Raw genomic sequence first — 22,023 nt, forward strand, 5'->3', positions numbered from 1 at the left:
TGGAAAACTAAAAAATAAAGACTCGAATAATACAAGACGCTCCAAGCAAAACACATATCATGTGGTAAATAAAAATATAGCTTCAAGTAAAGTTACCGATAGAAGTAGACGAAAGAGGGGATGCCTTTCGGGGCATCCCCAAGCTTTGGCTTATAGGTGTCCTTAGATTATCTTGGGGGTTCCATGGGCATCCCCAAGCTTAGGCTCTTGCCACTCCTTGTTCCATAATCCATCAAATCTTTACCCAAAACTTGAAAACTTCACAACACAAAACTTAAAGTAGAAACTCTCATGAGCTCTGTTAGCGAAAGAAAAGAAAACACCACTTCAAGGTACTGTAATGAACTCATTCTTTATTTATATTGGTGTTAAACCTACTGTATTCCAACTTCTCTATGGTTTATAAACAATTTTACTAGCCATGGATTCATCAAAATAAGCAAACAACACACGAAAAACAGAATCTGTCAAAAACAGAACAGTCTGTAGTAATCTGTAGCTAACGCAAGATCTGAAACCGCAAAAATTCTAAAATAAATTGCTGGACGTGATTAATTTATCTATTAATCATATTCAAAAATAATTAACTAAATATCACTTTCCAAATAAAAATGGCATCAGTTCTCATGAGTGCTAAAGTTTCTATTTTTTACAGCAAGATTAAAAAGGCTTTCCCCAAGTCTTCCCAACAGTTCTACTTGGCATAAACACTAATTAAACACAAGAAACACAACAAAAACAGAGGATAGATAAACTATTTATTACTAAATAGGAGCAAAAATCAAGGAATAAAAATAAAATTGGGTTGCCTCCCAACAAGCGCTATCGTTTAACGCCCCTAGCTAGGCATAAAAGCAAGGATAGATCTAGGTATTGCCATATTTGGAAGGCAATCCATAAGTGGCTCTCATAATAGATTCATAAGGTAATTTAGTTTTCTTTCTAGGGAAGTATTTCATGCCTTTCCTTAATGGAAATTGGAATCTAATATTCCCTTCCTTCATATCAATAATTGCACCAATCGTTCTAAGGAATGGTCTACCAAGAATAATAGGACATGAAGGATTGCAATCTATGTCAAGAACAATAAAATCCATGGGCACATAATTCCTATTTGCAACAATAAGAACATCATTAATTCTTCCCATAGGTTTCTTAATAGTGGAATCTGCAAGGTGCAAGTTTAAAGAGCAATCATCAAAATCACGGAAACCTAGCAAATCACACAAAGTCTTTGGAATCGTGGAAACACTTGCACCCAAATCACACAAAGCATAGCATTCATGATCTTTAATCTTGATTTTAATAGTGGGTTCCCACTCATCATAAAGTTTTCTAGGGACAGAAACTTCCAACTCAAGTTTTTCTTCATAAGATTGCATCAAAGCATCAACGATATGTTTGTTAAAGGCTTTATTTTGACTATAAGCATGTGGAGAATTTAGCACGGATTGCAAAAAGGAAATACAATCTATAAAAGAGCAATTATCATAATTAAATTCCTTGAAATCCAAAATAGTGGGTTCATTAATATTTAAAGTTTTAACTTCTTCAATCCCACTTTTAACAATTTTAGCATCAAGATCTAAAGACTACGAATTTTTGGAACGCCTTCTAAGTGAAGGTGGATCACATTAATTCCCATAATTATCAAGATTCATATTACAAAACAAAGATTTAATAGGGGACACATCAATAACTTTTAGATCTTCATCTTTATTATCATGAAAACTAGAAGAACATACTTTTATAAAGCAATCTTTCTTAGCACGCATCCTAGCGGTTCTTTCTTTGCACTCATCAATGGAAATTCTCATGGATTTGAGAGACTCATTGATATCATGCTTAGGAGGAATAGATCTAAGTTTCAAAAAATCAACATCAAGAGAAATTCTATCAACGTTCCTAGCCAACTCATCAATCTTAAGCAATTTTTCTTCAATCAAAGCATTGAAATTCTTTTGTGAGGTAATAAACTATTTAATATTAGATTCAAAATCAGAGGGTATCTTATTAAAATTTCCATAAGAATTGTTGTAGGAATTACCATAATTGTTAGAGTAATTACTAGGATACGGCCTAGGATTAAAGTTTCCTCTATACGCGTTGTTACCAAAATTATTCCTACCAACAAAATTCACATCCAAAGATTCATTATTATTCTCAATCAAAGTAGACAAAGGAATATCATTAGGATCAGGAGAAACATTTTTATTAGCAAATAATTTCATAAGTTCATCCATCTTACCACTCAAAACATTAATTTCTTCTATCGCGTGCACTTTCTTATTAATAGATCTTTCGGTGTGCCATTGAGAATAATGAACCATAATATTATCTAGGAGTTTACTAGCTTCTCCTAAAATGATTTCCATAAAAGTGCCTCCCGCGGCCGAATCTAAAAGATTTCTAGAAGCAAAATTCAATCCGGCATAAAAAATTTGTATAATCATCCACAAATTCAAACCATGTGTAGGGCAATTACGTATCATTAATTTCATCATATCCCAAGCTTGTGCAACATGTTCATGATCAAGTTTCTTAAAATTCATAATATCGTTTCTAAGAGAGATGATCTTAGAAGGAGGAAAATACTTAGAGATAAAAGCATATTTGCACTTATTCCACGAAACAATACTATTTTTAGGCAAAGGCGAAAACCAAGATTTAGCATGATCTCTAAGCGAAAAAGGAAATAGCTTCAATTTAACAATATCATTGTCCACATCTTTCTTCTTTTGCATATCACACAAATCAACAAAGTTGTTTAGATGGGTAGCGGCATCTTCGCTAGGAAGGCCGGAAAACGGATCTTTCATGACAAGATTCAGCAAAGCAGCATTGATTTCACAAGATTCAGCATCGGTAAGAGGAGCAATCGGAGTGCTAATAAAATCATTGTTGTTGGTATTGGTAAAGTCACACAATTTGGTATTATCTTGGGCCATCGTGACAAGCAAGCAATCCGACACACAAGCAAACAAGAAACGAGCAAAAAGAGGCGAATAGAGAAAGAGAGGGGGGATGGAGAGAGAGAGGGCGAATAAAACAGCAAGGGTGAAGTGGGGGAGAGGAAAATGAGAGGCAAATGGCAAATAATGTAATGCGGGAGATAAGGGTTTGTGATGCGTACTTCGTATGTTGACTTTTGCGTACACTCCCCAGCAACGGCGCCAGAAATCCTTCTTGCTACCTCTTGAGCACTACGTTGGTTTTCCCTTGAAGAGGAAAAGGTGATGCAGTAGAGCAGCGTAAGTATTTCCCTCAGTTTTTGAGAACCAAGGTATCAATCCAGTAGGAGGCCACGCACGAGTCCCTCGCACCTACACAAACAAATAAACTCCTCACAACCAACGCAATAAAGGGGTTGTCAATCCCTTCACGGTCACCTACGAGAGTGAGATCTGATAGATATGATAAGATAATATTTTTGGTATTTTTATGATAAAGAGAAATAAATATGCAAGTAAAATAAATGGCAAAGGAAATAACTAAGTATTGGAAGATTAATATGATGGAAAATAGACCCGGGGGCCATAGGTTTCACTAGAGGCTTCTCTCGAGAGCATAAGTATTACGATGGGTGAACAAATTATTGTTGAGCAATTGACCGAATTGAGCATAGTTATGAGAATATTTAGGTATGATCATGTATATAGGCATCATGTCCAAGACAAGTAGACTGACTCATGCCTGCATCTACAACTATTACTCCACACATCGACCGCTATCCAGCATGCATCTAGAGTATTAAGTTCAAGAGAACAGAGTAACGCTTTAAGCAAGATGACATGATGTAGAGGGATAAACTCATGCAATATGATATAAACCCCATCTTGTTATCCTCCATGGCAACAATACAATACGTGCCTTGCTGCCACTACTGTCACTGGAAAAGGACACGCAAGATTGAACCCAAAGCTAAGCACTTCTCCCATTGCAAGTAAGATCAATCTAGTAGGCCAAACCAAACTGATAATTCGAAGAGACTTGCAAAGATAACCAATCATACATAAAAGAATTCAGAGAAGATTCAAATATTGTCCATAGATAAACTTGATCATAAACCCACAATTCATCGGTCTCAACAAACACACCGCAAAATAAGATTACATCGAATAGATCTCCACAAGAGAGGGGGAGAACTTTGTATTGAGATCCAAAAAGAGAGAAGAAGTCATCTAGCTAATAACTATGGACCCGTAGGTCTGAAGTAAACTACTCACACTTCATCGGAGAGGCTATGGTGTTGATGTAGAAGCCCTCCGTGATCGATACCCCCTTCGGCGGAGCTCCGGAAAAGGCCCCAAGATGGGATCTCGTGGATACAGAAAGTTACGGTAGTGGAATTAGGGTTTTGGCTCCGTGTCTGGTAGTTTAGGGGTACGTAGGTATATATAGGAGGAAGGAGTACGTCGGTAGAGCAACATGGGCCCCACGAGGGTGGAGGGCGCGCTTGGGGGGTAGGCGCGCCCCCCTACCTCGTGCCTTCCTGGTTGATTTCTTGACGTAGGGTCCAAGTCCTCTGGATCATGTTCGTTCCAAAAATCAAGTTCCCGAAGGTTTCATTCCGTTTTAATTCCGTTAGATATTCTTTTTCTGCGAAACCCTAAAATAAGCAAAAAAAAATAGCAATTGTGGGTTGGGCCTCTGGTTAATAGGTTAGTCCCAAAAATAATATAAAAGTGTATAATAAGGCCCAATAATGTCCAAAACAGGATATTATATAGCATGGAACAATCAAAAATTATAGATACGTTGGAGACGTACCAACGGACCACCGTTTTTAACTCATACTGACCAATATTTTTAATTCAAATCATTTTTCCCTTCATCTGAAAAAAATTGTTTCCACACATATAATACATGCACATGAATCATATTATCCATAGCACCCACCTCAGCACAAAAATCATCGGCCTATTCTTGTACAGAACTTTTCAAGCACCCAGATGAACACAATAATAATTATCAAAAAAATAAAGTGCTTCCGCACATGGTGTAACACCCCGGATGTAACTTTCCCAATTTGTACTCCAACTCTTGCCGTTTCCGGCGTTAAGTTATTATATTTTCTCGGGTTCGGGTCTTTGTCTCCGTGTGTTGTTATCGTTGTCATGCATCTCATATCATGTCATCATGTGCATTGCATTTGCATACTGTTCATCTCATGCATTTGAGCATTTTCCCCGTTGTCCGTTTTGCATTCCGGCGCTTCGTTCTCCTCCGGTGGTCATTTCTACCTTTCTTTCGTGTTTGGGGATTAAACATTTCCGGATTGGACCGAGACTTGCCACGCGGCCTTGGTTTACTACCGGTAGACCGCCTGTCAAGTTTCGTATCATTTGGACTTCTTTTGATACTCCAACGGTTAACCGAGGGACCGAAAAGGCCTCGTGTGTGTTGCGGCCCAACACCCCTCCAATTTGGCCCAAAACCCACCTAAACCTGCTCCATCATCTAGAGCGTTCGATCACGATCGAGTGGCCGAAAACCGCACCTCATTTGGACTCTCCTAGCTCCCTCTACCTCTATCTAAAGGCCTCTCCCCGAAAATCCGAATCCCCCTCGTTTGAAACCCTAAAAATCATCTCCGCGCCGGCCGGACACGTCCGCCCTGGCCGGACACATCGCCGCCGCCCACTCCCGTCGCGCCAAGTGGCGCCGCCACCGCCTCCACCGCCGCGGCCCGCCAGGCCCGGAGCCGGCCCCCGCGAGCCCGCAAGCCGCTGCCCGCCTCCTTCGCCGCTCCACCGCCGCGCCCGAGCTCCACCGTCGCATCGCCACGCCACCCCGCGCCACCCCGCGCCGCCGCCTCGACCGCGCCGCCCCCGCCGACGCCGTCGCCGCCCCGCCGCCGGCCAGATCCGGCATCCCCACGCCCGGATCCGGCGCCGGCACCCCTCTCCGGCGAGCTCCGGGTCCTCTCCGGCGAGCCGCGCCGCCACCTCGGTTCGAGCGCCGGACGAACCCTAGATCCGGAGGTCGAAAATTCAACTAAGTCCCTGATATATTCTGTTTCAAGTGCCCATGTTCATCGTGCCGTAACTTTGCATCTGTAGCTCCGTTTTTGGCATATAGCATATCAAAATGTTCAGCTCAGAGAGTACATCATTTCATTCCATTGCGTCATTTTCATTTGAGTTCATCTTGATGCCCTAAATGCTGTTAGAAGAGGGCTACTTGAGATTATTGTCAGATCTGCTACTCTATTTAGCCTTTTGTCATTTTTGCCATGATTAATGTGTGCATGATATGCCCTGATGTTCTACATATGTTTTGTTAAGGGTTTTGTCATCTTTCCAGAGGTGCAACCCATGTATTTTTGTGATGTGTTTGATGACTAGCACAAGCTTGCAAAGTGGTGCACTTGGTAATTCTGTTTCCAGGGACTTAGCATTTCCACTAAGTCCTTGATCTGTTATCTCATATTGCCTTATGTTCATGTTGTTTCCTAGTGATCCGTGCCTCTTTTGAGGATGATCAGTAAGGATGTTTTGTTAATCTTGTAGTGCTCTTTCCAACCATGTCTTTGTTTGCAATTATGGAGCACCCTAGCTTGAGTCAATCAAGCTCTACTTTTGCTACTTTGTGAATCTGAGCAGATTGTCAACTTGTTTGCAATTTTGCCGATGATGTTGTAGTCGATCCGTGCATGCTGTGCTATTGTTCTTGCCATGTCTAGTTTGCATTTTGTGTAATCTTGATGGGTGTATGCTTAGATTATCATGACTTGTACCATAGTGAGTGCATCGAGCTCGTAAACATGCCTACTTGATATCTGTTCTCAGCATGCTCCAGTTTTCACTAAATCTGTGATCTGATTATGTTTTTGCTATGTTCACATGCTTGCAATTGTATTTTCTGATCCCTTTTGGCTCTAGGTCACTAAGGGACTTTTGTTAAGATCTTTGAGTAGCTCCATGCCATGCTTTACTTTGCCATGTTCAGGTCCTGTAGCATATAGTTTTGCTGCTCCGAAGAGTGCTACCTGATCTGAAATTCCAGACAAGTGTTAATTTCACTAAGTCTGAGATCTGTTTGTTATATGCATTTTTGTCATGCTTGTTTGAACCTGTTAATGGATGAATTGGCAGTAGCTCAGTGCTAGACTTTTGTTAAGCATCTTATATGCATCCCTGCCATGTATTTTGTTGTCATGTTTGGGTGCTGTAGCATGTTCATCTCATTGCATTTAGATGGCTACTTGCTGTAAACCGCAGACCGGTGTCATATTTGAATTGCTCGCCATTTCCAAACCGTAACTCCGATTCCGACGTTTTTATATCGTTTTCAAGCGACTTCATCTCATCTTTCCAGTGGCACACTTGGATTCCCAAGTTGAGGCCAGGTTCATGCATTCCTTGTCATATCTTGCATTTGCATCCCGCATCGCATCCCGCATAGCATACCATCTTTGCATCATCTTGTTTGATCCTTGCACGTGGTTGATTGTGTCCTTATTTCTTGTTTGTCTTGTTTGGGTAGAGCCAGGAGATGAGTTCGCTAACGAGGAGCCCGTTAAGTTTGCTTTCGAGGATCCAGTCAACTCTGACAACTGTGCAGGCAAGATGATCATACCCTCGAAATCACTACTATCTTTGCTATGCTAGTTTGCTCGCTCTTTTGCTATGCCAATCCTACGATGCCTACCACTTGCTTTCAAGCCTCCCAAATTTCCATGTCAAACCTCTAACCCACCATGTCCTAGCAAACCGTTGTTTGGCTATGTTACCGCTTTGCTCAGCCCCTCTTATAGCGTTGCTAGTTGCAGGTGAAGATTGAAGGTCGTTCCTTGTTGGAACATTTATTTACTTGTTGGGTTATCATTATATTATCTTGTTATCTTAATGCATCTATATACTTGGTAAAGGGTGGAAGGCTCGGCCTCTCGCCTAGTGTTTTGTTCCACTCTTGCCGCCCTAGTTTCCGTCATATCAGTGTTATGTTCCCAGATTTTGTGTTCCTTACGCGGTTGGGTTATAATGGGAACCCCTTGATAGTTCGCCTTGATTAAAGCTTTTCCAGCAATGCCCAACCTTGGTTTTACCATTTGCCTCCTAGCCTATTTTTCCCTTGGGTTTGCGGAGCCCGAGGGTCATCTTATTTTAGCCCCCCCTCCGGGCCAGTGCTCCTCTAAGTGTTGGTCCAACCGAGCGATGTCTGGGGCTACCAGGGGCAACTCTGGGCTGGCCTACCCGACGTCTTGCTCATCTGAGTGTGCCCTGAGAACGAGATATGTGCAGCTCTTATCAGGATTTGTCGGCACATACGGGCGGTGTTGCTGGTCTTGTTTTAACCTGTCGAAATGTCTTGAAGAACCGAGATACCGAGTTTGTTCGGAATGTCTTGGGAGGAGGTCTATTCCTTCGTTGACCGTGAGAGCTTGTCATGGGCTAAGTTGGGACTGCCCTGCAGGGATTTGAACTTTCGAAAGCCGTGCCCGTGGTTATGGGCAGATGGGAATTTGTTAATGTCCGGTTGAAGATAACTTGAACCTGAACTTAATTAAAATGAACCAACTGAGTGTGTTACCATGATGGCCTCTTCTCGGAGGAGTCCGGGAAGTGGACACGGTGTTGGAGTAATGTTTGCGCAGGTTGCTCTCTAGTTTCTTGCTCGCGCTTTGCCTCCTCTTCTCGCTCTCTTTTGCGAACAGGATAGCCACCATATTTGCTAGTCGCTTGCTGCAGCTCCACATATTTTTACCTTGCCTTACCTATAAGCTTAAATAGTCTTGATCGCAAGGGTGCGAGATTGCTGAGCCCCTGTGGCTCACAGATTACTATTACACCAGATGCAGGGCCTGATGATTCCGCTCCAGGAGACGCGTTTGAGCTCAAGTGGGAGTTCGACGAAGACTCTCAACGTTACTATGTTTCATTTCCTGATGATCAGTAGTGGTGCCCAGTTGGGGGTGATCGGGACCGTGTCGCATGTTGGGTTATCTTTTATTTTGGCGCCGTAGTCGGGTCATGAGTGTTTGGTTGATGTAATGTTATTTATGTACTTGATTGACGTGGCGAGTGTAAGCCAACTATGTTATCTCCCCTTTATGATTTATATTACATGGGATGTTGTGAAGATTGCCTAACTTGCGACATATGCCTTCAATGCGATTATGCCTCTAAGTCCTGCCTCGACACGTGGGAGATATAGTCGCATCGAGGGTGTTACAAGTTGGTAATCAGAGCCTTCCCCGACCTTAGGAACCCCATTGCTTGATCGTTTTTAGCAGCCGAGTTGTGTCTAGAAAAATGTTTTGAGTCATTTAGGAATTATATATCGGAGAGTTTAGGAATTCTTTTTACTTCCCAGTCTCCTCATCGCTCTGGTAAGGCATCCTGACGTAGATTTTTGACTCTTCTCTTCTCAAATTTCACTAAAAAGAATTTAGGATCACGCGGGTATCTTGGAATCGTTCCGATGGTTTTATGATGAGAACATTGTCTTGGTGCCTCCTGTCAGGGGTTTTGTGGAAGTGTCCCGGGGAGTTGAGCTCTGAGGTGTTGTCGTCATAATTTTATCGTTGCAGTTCTGGAATACCTGAGTTTAGTACGCCGACATCGAAAATCTCTTTTATGCAGTTCGTTGGTGAGATAATCTCGACGCCACCCAGTACTGGGGCGGGAGTTCGGGAGTATCGCCATAACTTGTATAACGGATGCTTTTCGAAGGTTGAGGTAGATGGTTTCCGAAGGTTTCTTGGTTATGTGTTGAAGGATGGATACAGCTGGATGTAGGATTTGCTAGTTTGGGTGAGATATTATGCTTCCCCTGTATCCCCAACACCTGATTGCATAACCGGAAAGGTTCGGGAGTTTCATAGGTGGGAATTCTAGTAGCTCTAGTTCTTCTTCCACGGATATTGGTTTGAGATTGGGATTTCTTACCGATTATTCGTTCTTGATCCATACCTTGTTGATTTATTTCTCTACCTTAATTCTACGTGGCTTCTCAATTTATGGATATGTGACCATTTCAAGAGGAATGCATTCGTTCATTTTGTTCGGATGTGAAGACTATATGTTGCAATTTTCATTCCGTTGGATTCAGCTTCAATATTTGTCTATCAATGTGCTAATGGATGTCAACCTCTTCAGGATGGCTCCTCCAACGCGCATGACTCCGAATCCTAATCCGCCACCACCTCCCCCTCCTCCGGAGGCATGGCAAGTTGTGATGGCCGCAACCAATGAAAACACACAGTTGATCATGCAAATTCTTCAAGAGCGCAATCAAGGCAACCAAGGAGATCAAGGCAACAATCAGAATCACTATGCTACACTCAACCAGTTCCTTGCTAACAGGCCAAAGACTTTCAGCAATTGTGTTGAGGCAACCGATGCTGACGATTGGCTTGTGGATCTGTGCAAGCATTTCGAGTGCAGTAATGTCAGGCCTGAGGACTTTTTCAAGTTTGCTTCCTTCCAACTCAAAGATCAAGCTGCAGAATGGTTCCGGCAGTACAAGGATTCCAGAGGTGGACGTGTTATCACATGGGATGAATTTCGTCAAGATTTCCGAGCTCATCATATTCCTCAGATCGTGGTTGAAAGCAAGCGTGAGGAATTCCGCAACCTGAAGCAAGGCTCTTTGTCTGTCTATGACTACAACAAGTTGTTTCAGAAGCTCGCCCGCTTTGCCAAGCAGGACGTCCCTGATGAGAAGAGCATGATATATCAGTTCAGGGGTGGTCTCAGAGAAGAAATTCAGCTAGCTCTTGTTCTCTTTGAGCCCTTGAGATACGATGAGTTCTACAACATGGCATTAAAGCAAGAGGCTGCTCAGTTGAGGTGTGATGCTTCCAAGAAGCGAGTCAGAGATGCTACTCCTTCTTCCTCTACTCAAGTGGCCAAGCAGCAGAAGTATTGGCTTCCTCCTCCTTCGTTCCGTCAGCCGTATCAGCAGAAGAGCAAAGGTGGGCAGTGGTTCTTCCCACCCACCCAACCCTGGCTTTTAGAACAAGACTTCGTCTCAAGCTCCAAGATCGAGTGCTTCGTATCACCGTCCGCTTTCAGAGGTCACGTGCAACAAGTGCCAACAGAAGGGTCACTATGCCAACAAGTGTCTCAACCAGAGGCGTCTTCCCCCTCCTCCTCCTGTGAGATCGGCAAGTACAGTTGTGGTCAAGCATAACACCAAGTCTGCCAAGGTCAACTTGCTGAATGCAGCTCAGGCAAAGGACTCACCAGATGTGATCATGGGTAACCTTCCTGTTAATGACATTCCCGCAAGAGTTCTTTTTGACACTGGTGCATCGCATTGTTTCATTTCCAAACCTTTTGCATCAAAGTATGAGTGCGATTATCAGTATCTGCAAAGTTCCTTGCAAATTGTGTCACCAGGCAAGCAGATGACAGCTAACACCTGCGTCCCGGAGGTTACTATCACATTGGGCGATTACAAGTTCCTTTCTTCTCCAATGGTTCTTGGTAACTCGGATATTGATCTTATTCTCGTAATGGATTGGCTTTCTAAGCACAAGGCGCATCTTGATTGTGCAGCCAGGAAGATTCAATTGACTCATTCGTCTGAGGATGTAATTGTCTTTGCCGCTCGTGATGATACTATCCGTCTGTTTTCTCTCAATGAGAAGGGTGAACTCGATGCTATCTCGCAAATTCCAGTCGTTTGCGAATATCAAGACGTCTTTCCAGAAGAGCTTCCAGGAATGCCTCCGCACTGGCCAGTTGAATTCGTTATTGATCTTGAGCCCAGCACGGAACCTGTTTGCAAGCGTCCTTACAAGCTCGGACCTGAGGAGTTGAAGGAGCTGAAGAAGCAACTCGATATTCAAGAGAAAATGGGTCTCATCCGGCCTAGTTCTTCTCCGTGGGGTTGTGGTGTTCTTTTTGTGAAGAAGAAGGATGGAACGGACCGGCTTTGTGTTGATTACCATCCATTGAACAAAAAGACCATCAAGAACAAATACCCACTTCCCAACATCAATGAGCTGTTCGAACAACTCAAAGGTGCCCAAGTATTCTCCAAGCTTGATCTTCATATGGGTTATCATCAGATTCGAATCCGTGAACAAGATATTCCCAAGACGGCTTTCAGGACAAGCTATGGTTCGTATGGGTCTCGCAAGCTATTGCCGAAAATTCGTTGAAAAATTTTCTAAGATCGCGAAGCCTCTCTCTAATCTCCTCCAGAAGCACGTCAAGTACGTTTGGTCTCCGGAGTGTGACATTGCTTTCAACACTTTGAAAGAGAAATTAATCACTGCTTCAGTTCTGACTCCGCCTGATGAATCCAAGCCGTACGAGGTCTTTTGTGATGCCTCTCTCCAAGGTCTTGGCGTAGTATTGATGCAAGAGAAGAAAGTTGTTGCTTATACTTCTCGCCAGTTGAAGCCTAATGAGAAGAATTACCCCACTCATGATCTCGAGTTGGCGGCAGTTGTGCATGCTCTTTCGACTTGGAGACATCTTCTATTGGGAAGAAAAGTGGACATTTTCACTGATCACAAGAGTCTCAAGTACATCTTCACTCAGCCTAATCTCAACCTCAGGCAAACTCGATGGGTCGAAATGATTCAAGAGTATAATCCGAGTATTGAGTATACTCCAGGCAAGGCCAATGTGATTGCTGACGCATTGAGCAGAAAGGCTTACTGCAACAGTCTGATTATTAAGCCTTATCAACCTGAGCTTTGTGAAGCTTTCTGCAAACTTAATCTACAAGTTGTTCCTCAAGGTTTCCTCGCCAACCTTCAAGTCTCTCCTACCTTGGAAGACCAAATTCGCCAAGCCCAGCTTCTTGATGCTATGGTGAAAAAGGTGAAGATTGGGATTGCCAAGAGTCAACCCAAGTACAAGTGCTACCGCCTTGATGACAAGGATACTCTCTTCTTCGAGGATCGTATTGTTGTACCCAAAGGTGACCTCCGTAAAGTGATCATGAACGAGGCTCACAATTCTCTCCTATCCATCCACCCTGAGAGTACGAAGATGTATCAGGACCTTAAGCGGGCTTATTGGTGGACTCGAATGAAGCGCGAGATTGCTCAATTCGTGAATGAATGTGATGTCTGCAGAAGAGTGAAGGCAGAACACCAAAGGCCAGCTGGTCTCCTCCAACCTCTTGCCATTCCAGAATGGAAGTTTGACCACATTGAAATGGACTTCGTGACTTGGTTTCCAAAGTCCAAGCGTGGCAATGATGCTATATTCGTTGTCATCGACAAACTCACTAAAGTGGCTCATTTTCTGCCTATCAAAGAGTCAATCACTGCAGCTCAATTGGCAGAACTCTATACCTCTCGTATTGTCTCTCTGCACGGTATTCCACAAGTGATCTCTTCAGACCGTGGCAGCATCTTTACCTTAAAGTTTTGGGATTCTTTTCAGAAGGCCATGGGCACCAACATCCGCTTCAGCACAGCTTTCCATCCTCAAACTAGTGGTCAAGTCGAGTGTGTCAACCAGATTCTTGAAGATATGCTCAGGGCTTGTGTGATCTCCTTCAGCATGAAGTGGGAGGATTGTCTTCCTTATACTGAATTCTCCTACAACAACAGTTTTCAAGCAAGTTCGGGCAAGGCCCCATTTGAAATTCTGTATGGCAGGAAGTGCCGTACCCCTCTCAACTGGTCTAAAACCGGTGAACGTCAGCTTTTGGGTAATGACTTAATCACAGAGGCAGAGAAAATGTGCAAAGTCATTCGTGACAACCTCAAAGCAGCCCAATCCCGTCAGAAGAGCTACTATGACAGTAAGCACCGTGATTTGGTTTTCGAGATCGGAGATCATGTTTACCTCCGCGTCTCTCCTATGAAAGGTACTCGTCGCTTCGGTATCAAAGGGAAGCTTGCCCCTAGATACGTGGGACCTTTCAAGATTGTCAGCAAGAGAGGCGACCTCGCCTATCAACTCGAGCTTACTTCAAACTTTGCAAATGTTCATGACGTGTTTCATGTCTCTCAGCTTCGAAAGTGCTTCAAGACTCCTGACCGCACCGTCAACTTCGAGGACATTGAGCTCCAAGAAGATCTCTCCTATCTTGAGCACCCAGTTGCTATTCTTGAAGAGACTGAACGCAAGGCTCGGAACAAGTCAAGCAAATTTCGCAATGTCAAGTGGTCACACCATTCCGACCGTGAAGCTACCTGGGAACGCGAGGATCACCTCCGTTCTGAGTACCCGGCGTTCTTTTAGTCCTAGATCTCGGGACGAGATCCTTTCATAGTGGTGGAGTGTTGTAACACCCCGGATGTAACTTTTCCAATTTGTACTCCAACTCTTGCCATTTCCGGCGTTAAGTTATTATATTTTCTCAGGTTCGGGTCTTTGTCTCCGTGTGTTGTTATCGTTGTCATGCATCTCATATCATGTCATCATGTGCATTGCATTTGCATACGTGTTCGTCTCATGCATTTGAGCATTTTCCCCGTTGTCCGTTTTGCATTCCGGTGCTTCGTTCTCCTCCGGTGGTCATTTCTACCTTTCTTTCATGTGTGGGGATTAAACATTTCCGGATTGGACCGAGACTTGCCACGCGTCCTTGGTTTACTACCGGTAGACCGCCTGTCAAGTTTCGTATCATTTGGACTTCGTTTGATACTCCAACGGTTAACCGAGGGACCGAAAAGGCCTCGTGTGTGTTGCAGCCCAACACCCCTCCAATTTGGCCCAAAACCCACCTAAACCTGCTCCATCATCTAGAGTGTTCGATCACGATCGCGTGGCCAAAAATCGCACCTCATTTGGACTCTCCTAGCTCCCTCTACCTCTATCTAAAGGCCTCTCCCCAAAAATCCGGATCCCCCTCGTCTGAAACCCTAAAAATCATCTCCGCGCCGGCCGGACACGTCCGCCCTGGCCGGACATATCGCCGCCGCCCACTCCCGTCGCGCCAAGTGGTGCCGCCACCGCCTCCACCGCCGCGGCCCGCCAGGCCCAGCGCCGGCCCCCGCAAGCCCGCGAGCCGCTGCCCGCCTCCTTCGCCGCTCCGCCGCCGCATCGCCGCGCCGCCCCTCGCCGCCGCCTCGACCGCGCCGCCCCGCCGACGCCGCGCTCCATCGTCGCCGCCCCGCCGCCGGCCAGATCCGGCATCCCCACGCCCGGATCCGGCGTCGGCACCCCTCTCCGGCGAGCTCCGGGTCCTCTCCGGCGAGCCGCGCCGCCACCTCGGTTCGCGCGCCGGACGAACCCTAGATCCGGAGGTCGAAAATTCAACTAAGTCCCTGATATTTTCCGTTTCAAGTGCCCATGTTCATCGTGCCGTAACTTTGCATCTGTAGCTCCATTTTTGGCATATAGCATATCAAAATGTTCATCTCAGAGAGTACATCATTTCATTCAATTGCGTCATTTTCATTTTGTGTTCATCTTGATGCCCGAAATGCTGTTAGAAGAGGGCTACTTGAGATTATTGTCAGATCTGCTACTCTATTTAGCCTTTTGTCATTTTTGCCATGATTATTGTGTGCATGATATGCCCTGATGTTCTACATATGTTTTGTTAAGGGTTTTGTCATCTTTCCAGAGGTGCAACCCATGTATTTTTGTGATGTGTGTGATGACTAGCACAAGCTTGCAAAGTGGTGCACTTGGTAATTCTGTTTTCAGGGACTTAGCATTTCCACTAAGTCCTTGATCTGTTATCTCATATTGCCTTATGTTCATGTTGTTTCCTAGTGATCCGTGCCTCTTTTGAGGATGATCAGTAAGGATGTTTTGTTAATCTTGTAGTGCTCTTTTCATCTATGTCTTTGTTTGCAATTATGGAGCACCCTAGCTTGAGTCAATCGAGCTCTACTTTTGCTACTTTGTGAATCTGAGCAGATTGTCAACTTGTTTGCAATTTTGCCGATGATGTTGTAGTTGATCCGTGCATGCTGTGCTATTGTTCTTGCCATGTCTAGTTTGCATTTTGTGTAATCTTGATGGTTGTATGCTTAGATTATCATGACTTGTACCGTAGTGAGTGCATCGAGCTCGTAAACATGCCTACTTGATATCTGTTTTCAGCATGCTCCAGTTTTCACTAAGTCTGTGATCTGATTATATTTTTGCTATGTTCACATGCTTGCAATTGTATTTTCTGATCCCTTTTGGCTCTAGGTCACTAAGGGACTTTTGTTAAGATCTTTCAGTAGCTCCATGCCATGCTTTACTTTGCCATGTTCAGGTCCTGTAGCATATAGTTTTGCTGCTCCGAAGAGTGCTACATGATCTGAAATTCCAGACAAGTGTTAATTTCACTAAGTCTGAGATCTGTTTGTTATATGCATTTTTGTCATGCTTGTTTGAACCTATTAATGGATGAATTGGCCGTAGCTCAGTGCTAGACTTTTGTTAAGCATCTTATATGCATCCCTGCCATGTATTTTGTTGTCATGTTTGGGTGCTGTAGCATGTTCATCTCATTGCATTTAGATGGCTACTTGCTGTAAACCGTAGACCGGTGTCATATTTGAATCGCTCGCCATTTCCAAACCTTAACTCCGATTCCGACGTTCTTTATATCGTTTTCAAGCGATTTCATCTCATCTTTCCAGTGGCACACTTGGATTCCCAAGTTGAGGCCAGGTTCATGCATTCCTTATCATATCTTGCATTTGCATCCCGCATCGCATCCCGCATAGCATACCATCTTTGCATCATCTTGTTTGATCCTTGCACGTGGTTGATTGTGTCCTTATTTCTTGTTTGTCTTGTTTGGGTAGAGCCAGGAGACGAGTTCGCTAACGAGGAGCCCGTTAAGTTTGCTTTCAAGGATCCAGTCAACTCTGACAACTGTGTAGGCAAGATGATCATACCCTCGAAATCACTACTATCTTTGCTATGCTAGTTTGCTCGCTCTTTTGCTATGTCAATGCTACGATGCCTACCACTTGCTTTCAAGCCTCCCAAATTGCCATGTCAAACCTCTAACCCACCATGTCCTAGCAAACCGTTGTTTGGCTATGTTACCGCTTTGCTCAGCCCCTCTTATAGCGTTGCTAGTTGCAGGTGAAGATTGAAGGCCGTTCCTTGTTGGAACATTTATTTACTTGTTGGGTTATCATTATATTATCTTGTTATCTTAATGCATCTATATACTTGGTAAAGGGTGGAAGGCTCGGCCTCTCGCCTAGTGTTTTGTTCCACTCTTGCCGCCCTAGTTTCCGTCATATCGGTGTTATGTTCCCGGATTTTGCGTTCCTTACGCGGTTGGGTTATAATAGGAACCCCTTGATAGTTCGCCTTAATTAAAGCTTTTCCAGCAATGCCCAACCTTGGTTTTACCATTTGCCTCCTAGCCTCTTTTTCCCTTGGGTTTCCGGAGCCCGAGGGTCATCTTATTTTAGCACCCTCCCCCCTCCGGGCCAGTGCTCCTCTGAGTGTTGGTCCAACCGATCGATGTCCGGGGCTACCAGGGGCAACTCTGGGCTGGCCTACCCGACGTCTTGCTCATCTGAGTGTGCCCTGAGAACAAGATATGTGCAGCTCTTATCGGGATTTGTCGGCACATTCGAGCGGTGTTGCTGGTCTTGTTTTAACCTGTCGAAATGTCTTGAAGAATCGAGATACCGAGTCTGATCGGAACGTCTTGGGAGGAGGTCTATTCCTTCGTTGACCATGAGAGCTTGTCATGGGCTAAGTTGGGACTCCCCTGCAGGGATTTGAACTTTCGAAAGCCGTGCCCGCGGTTATGGGCAGATGGGAATTTGTTAATGTCCGGTTGTAGATAACTTGAACCTCAACTTAATTAAAATGAACCAACTGAGTGTGTTACCGTGATGGCCTCTTCTCGACGGAGTCCGGGAAGTGGACACGGTGTTGGAGTAATGTTTGCGCAGGTTGCTCTCTAGTTTCTCGCTCGCGCTTTGCCTCCTCTTCTCGCTCTCTTTTGCGAACAGGATAGCCACCATATTTGCTAGTCGCTTGCTGCAGCTCCACATATTTTTACCTTGCCTTACCTATAAGTTTAAATAGTCTTGATCGCGAGGGTGCGAGATTGCTGAGTCCCTGTGGCTCACAGATTACTATTACACCAGATGCAGTGCCTGATGATTCCGCTCCAGGAGACGCGTTTGAGCTCAAGTGGGAGTTCGACGAAGACTCTCAACGTTATTATGTTTCCTTTCCTGATGATTAGTAGTGGTGCCCAGTTGGGGATGATCAGGACCGTGTCGCATGTTGGGTTATCTTTTATTTTGGCGCCGTAGTCGGGCCATGAGTGTTTGGTTGATGTAATGTTATTTATGTACTTGATTGACGTGGCGAATATAAGCCAACTATGTTATCTCCCCTTTATGATTTATATTACATGGGATGTTGTGAAGACTGCCTAATTTGCGACATATGCCTTCAATGCGATTATACCTCTAAGTCGTGCCTCGACACGTGGGAGATATAGTCGCATCGAGGGTGTTACACATGGGTACAAAAATACTTCCAGCACACTTGGTCCTGCTCCTTGTCTTCAGTATCAGTTCAACAGGTAGCGCGTTTTAGTGCTTCCACAGGAGTATTGCATTAAACCAGAAAAAAAAACATTATTTGCCACGGATACAGAGAACAATTCTGAACAAATGCAAAATGAATTTTTTGAGTAATAATGATGTAGTCTCATTCAACATTCTGGTGAGCAAACTGCAAACACTTGCATTCTGTAGCGCAGGTGGCTGCTGGCACCGCGGCTTCATTCACCTAACATAGAATAACACATCCAGTTCAAGATTAACTATCGATGCAGGCTTTAATAAGCAAGAGCAACAGTACACACATGTATTGTTTGCATGTCTAACCACAAACCAAGACTAACATGTACTGTTTGCTTAGTCTGGGATGGACTGTCAAAATTTTACAAAGGCGCTTAACTACCTTGAGTGCACACATGATTTTTGGGGATTTCCTCAAGATTGTGCACAATAAAGCATAGGATTGAAAAGAACAGAAAAGTTGAACTGAAAACCAAAATAAATGGCCCCCAGGTTCCCCATATAGCAACTAAAACTTCAGTACAACTACACCATTTTTTGCTGCACTACTACTTAAACAAGGTAAATCAATAGTAAAAAACTTAACTAACATACTTGTACTTAATATCTTTGTGCATGTCCATGGCGGCAGTGCGCAACCGTCGAGCATGTAGCTCCTGTGCTGGAAGCAAATGCCCTTAGTTGTGGCCGCTATTGCAGTTTGCGAGTGAACTAACAGTGGGTTGCGAGTGAACAAGGAACAAAATAAAATAGCTATAAAAATGGAAGAATGGAGTACGTTTGAGGTGGAGAACATTTCTAGTTTGCAACCATTGTAGAGCCAAAATAAAGATGATATATTAGTAGACTTGCACTAGAACACGTTGCCATCATAGAGTGCAAACAGAACTAGAAGTTAAGGCCAGCTCAAGCAAAAACATGTGACATGCATTTGAGGAGCTCTTTCTCAGAACCAAAGTAGGTCACAACTGATAAGTCCAACACTTTTGTAACTTGTAATACAAAAAAGCATAAACATTGTCGCCCAAAAACATTATTTGAAGTGCTACAGTAGTGTTAAAAAGAATCTTTGAACTGCTGTAATTAGCACCATTTTATCCATCACCTATCCACAACATGAACTTATATCATCTAGTTGCCCAAACCGGGCACTTGAGTCGAGCAAAAATACCAAAGCATTATAGAAAATCTGCCATGAACAAGACCAAAGGCATTAAATGTAAAATGACTTGGTTCAACTTGTCAGCACATACATGTACTTATGTATCTTTTATTGTTGAACGTCCGGATGTCTTTAAAAGAATTCCATGGCATTAGTTCAACTGCCATGACCATTTTACATGGCCTCAGCTCTGAGGGTCTGGTTTCAGCTCAACTCTGACCAGCCCTCAACTTTTTGCGAAACCAAAAAATGAACGAGACACAAACTTATGTTATAATAAACTTCTTGTTTACCGTTAGTTTGTTTCAGTTTTCAGTGTAACTTCTGTAGTTCTAGATGTAGTTTCGGTTGTATGTCTGTAGTGGTTAAATGTACCTTGCTCAGTTTTGGCGAGTGTTATGGACAGAGTAGGTGGAGAAGGATCTCTCACTCGATCTAGTCTTTTGCCAAAAATATTGAAAATACCTGCAGAAAATAAGGTGGAAATATTGTGTTTTTAGTTTTCTTTCAAACATGAAATGTTTAAATACACAAAGGTATTTTCAAAACCTCATGGGGCAGAAGGAGCACCACAACACACAATGACGTCTTAACAAGAATGTGAATCATAAGTGTTATTTTTTCCACGCAAAAATAACAAGAACAGATGAACTTGAAGGCCATTTGACAGTATTTACTACTATTGGTTAATCCATAAGGGAAAAGGGTAAATAAATTTACCTTGGATCTTGATAGAAGTAAGACCGGTATCTTAAATCAATTCTTCTCAGGAGTAATAAAGAGGCATCTATCTTCCTTTCCTCTTTAAAAACTGCGGCAGGTAAGCAGTAAATCAGACTTTAAAACTTCAGTCCAATCTACAAACTTCAATCAGTAGTTGAATTAATACTCACAAAAGGCTGAAGAGTAATTGTTGAAGATGAGGGGATGACCTGCGGATCCCATCGGTGAACTGACAAACTCAAAAACTGAAAGACTGGTATGCTTCAAACGAACTGACATGCACTATGTTGTTTTTTTGTCAAACTTACTAGCTCTCAGAGTCGAATTGTTGCAACATTCCTATGCATCACTTATCATATAATATAAAACCGATAGATTGAGTTGTTTCAATAACACAAATTGAACTTTTTCTATGATTATTTTTTAACAACAGTATATCATATGAACTTTTGGGAGCACAATTTATTTTTTCACTAATTTTCCCCACAATTTGTTGCAACAAAGCACCATATTTTTGGGAGCAAAAAATGGTTTGCAAAATCATGGCAGCTGGGACTAAATTGTACTGTTGTGGATCTAAACTTCAGAGACAACTAAACTATACTGCTATGCAATCAAAATTACAGCTGCAAGAAGGATACGTGATTCCATAAATGCCCCCCAACATGTATTGGGCAACTTCAGAGTCTGTACTGAGAATGAACTATGGATCGATGGCTAAAGGCGAAGGAGCTCCACCCCGGCGAGTCGAGAGTAAATCCACACATGGCAGCACATTCAGTTGAAAATAGAAGAGAGCAGCACACAGCGGTAGAAGATGCTCGGAACTCCACACACAAGCGAGACCGGGGTGCTCTTTGTCGAGCTCCACTGGCCGAGCGGCCGGAAGACGCAAAGTTGAACGGCCAGAGTAGATCAGCCAGGACGGACTCCATAGCTGCACAGGGAGCCGGGTGGAGGGAGGCGCGCGGCGGCCAGGGGTCGGAGGCGAGCGACGGGTGGGGTCGGAGGCGCGATGGCCGGGGTAAGAGGCGCGCGACGACCGGGGTTGGGAGGCGCACGACGGCCGGAGGAGAGAGGCGCATGGCGGCCGGTGGTTGGGACGGCGGGCACGGAGGGCGGCAGCGCTTGGTTGGGGCCGGCCGTGGGCGCCGGCGACCGGGCAGGGGAGGAAGGAGGTGGCGCGCCGGCGGGGGAGGGAGGAGGCGGCGAGCCGGCGGGAAGGGAGGAGGCGGCGCTGGAGGAGCTGGGATCGGGAGGGGGTGGGTTTTGGGTCGATGGGTTGTGCGCAGCGAGTTCCACTTTTTTCTTTTTGTTTGTTACCGATTCGGGCTGGTGGTCTGGTTCGGGAGATTGTGTCGCGTCGCTCCTATATAGGCCAGATAGAAATAATAGTACGTTACTAGTAACAGAATAGTCTAGCCCTATATTCGCGCTATTCGTCACCCTGGTAAGGAATAATTATTGTTTACTCTTTTTATTTTACCATCAATGCACTCTAATTTTACGTTCCGTAAGAAAATATATAATCGTCGTAAAAAATATTTTATGTTATGTAAAATTACAAACGTAAAAACATAGTCTAAAATACACATAAGCTGTAAATTTTCTTGTCTTATGACCTACATTTTTATTTTTTTATGTCAAATTTTACGTAGTGAATCAATAGGAATGTAACTATTTGAATTCAAAACGTAATTAA

At 43.9% G+C, this 22,023-nt stretch overlaps 1 long non-coding RNA gene across 2 annotated transcripts; it reads right to left on the reverse strand.

Annotated features, from left to right (window-relative positions):
- Positions 1-18,387: 18,387 nt before the first annotated feature.
- LOC119354364 lies at positions 18,388-21,647 on the reverse strand. 2 transcript variants are annotated; one of them, XR_005170820.1, is made up of 4 exons: positions 20,492-21,647; positions 20,319-20,409; positions 19,974-20,063; positions 18,388-18,644 (listed from the first exon to the last, which is right to left on the reverse strand). It is a non-coding gene; the product is annotated as an uncharacterized LOC119354364 (long non-coding RNA). The 2 variants fall into 2 exon arrangements; XR_005170821.1 differs by having other exon boundaries at positions 19,031-20,063.
- Positions 21,648-22,023: the final 376 nt, after the last annotated feature.

Source organism: Triticum dicoccoides, chromosome 2A (genome assembly GCF_002162155.2).
Source record: "Triticum dicoccoides isolate Atlit2015 ecotype Zavitan chromosome 2A, WEW_v2.0, whole genome shotgun sequence".
Lineage (NCBI taxonomy): Eukaryota > Viridiplantae > Streptophyta > Magnoliopsida > Poales > Poaceae > Triticum > Triticum dicoccoides.